The sequence below is a fragment of the Tigriopus californicus genome, chromosome 6 (genome assembly GCF_007210705.1).
Source record: "Tigriopus californicus strain San Diego chromosome 6, Tcal_SD_v2.1, whole genome shotgun sequence".
Classification (NCBI taxonomy): domain Eukaryota; kingdom Metazoa; phylum Arthropoda; class Copepoda; order Harpacticoida; family Harpacticidae; genus Tigriopus; species Tigriopus californicus.
In genome coordinates, this window is record NC_081445.1 from 9,150,153 (window position 1) to 9,151,406 (window position 1,254).

The window sequence follows — 1,254 nt, forward strand, 5'->3', positions numbered from 1 at the left end:
TCATTGATAGATTTTGAAATCTGGGAAGAGGATTGACTTTATTGTAAACGAGATTATTATGTTTCTTACATAGAGTTGATAAAAGTGCATGTTGTGCTTTAAAACATATTTTCACATTTTTCACATAAAACATTTTCGGTTTGATTTTCTTTTGTTTTTACTCTTGGTTTTGGGTGCATTGACCTAAAATTCAAACAATATTAAACAGGTATTTTCATACTTATAGGCTTCCAGTCCATGAAATTAGCCATATGATCTTAATCTCGTTAATGGTACATATAACTCCTCTTGAGAAAAGAATATTCTTTAAGTTTATTGACAATATACCGAACTATTAAAAAAGAAAAATACTTTTTATGCCCAAAAGTGTATTTACATATCTGCTTGATGTTCTAGATATGAATATATCCATTGTTACAGTTCACTCTCTTTCTCATGATATCATAACTCCGACAAAATATGTTGGTTCACGTCGAGCAGAAATTGCAGAAGTTTGGTGGTTCAGATGTGCGAAGGAGCTAGAACGAGGCAATGAGAATAAGACCAGTCAGTTTTTCATATCAAGAAGCCTTTGCCGAGTCGCGTGTTCGATTAATGTAGATACGACTACTTATATTCAAGGCAAAATAGAGGACTTGCCAAAACAACACCCGTGCCATGACAGTAACCTTTCACTGCCGTGACCAGGATTCGAACCTGGGTTACTGCGGCCACAACGCAGGGTCCTAACCACTAGACGATCACGGCTTTTCGGATGATTGACTGTACTGTGCAAAATTTCAATATTATATAAAACTACCCAAAGTCGGTCCAAGTGCGGCCTTCGTATTATATTTTCCGATGACTTCTCAACTGAGGTTCCTTTTTTGCCAAACTCGTAAAAGTATCTGTTGATGTAGGCGCCATCTATCTAGTTTCCTGACAAAGGAAGAACCGGGAGAATTACAAATTGACCTTACTGTCAGAGGTATTATCACCCCCTAGCATTGGTTACCCACTTACGGAACATAAGATAAGTCAATTTATGGTATTCGAGTTCGGATCGACTAAGTGAATTGAATCCCAAGTACATATGGGAGCATTTACGTTTTCGGAAAGTAGTTTCTCATATATGTATACGTTTTTTGTCACAGAGCTCTTTGTCCGTGACAAAGTAACCAAATAGACGATAGAAGTAGCCAAATTGGCTGACCCCCCCAGTCTCTTTTTGTCCATCTGCCTTCAACTTTTTGAGAACATCCAGCTGCCGTTCCA

At 37.6% G+C, this 1,254-nt stretch overlaps 1 non-coding gene across 1 annotated transcript; it reads right to left on the bottom strand.

The window, feature by feature from the left end:
- Positions 1 to 675: 675 nt before the first annotated feature.
- Trnah-gug (transfer RNA histidin (anticodon GUG)) lies at positions 676 to 747 on the bottom strand. The gene has a single exon. It is a non-coding gene; the product is annotated as a tRNA-His (tRNA).
- Between the last annotated feature and the right edge of the window lie 507 nt (positions 748 to 1,254).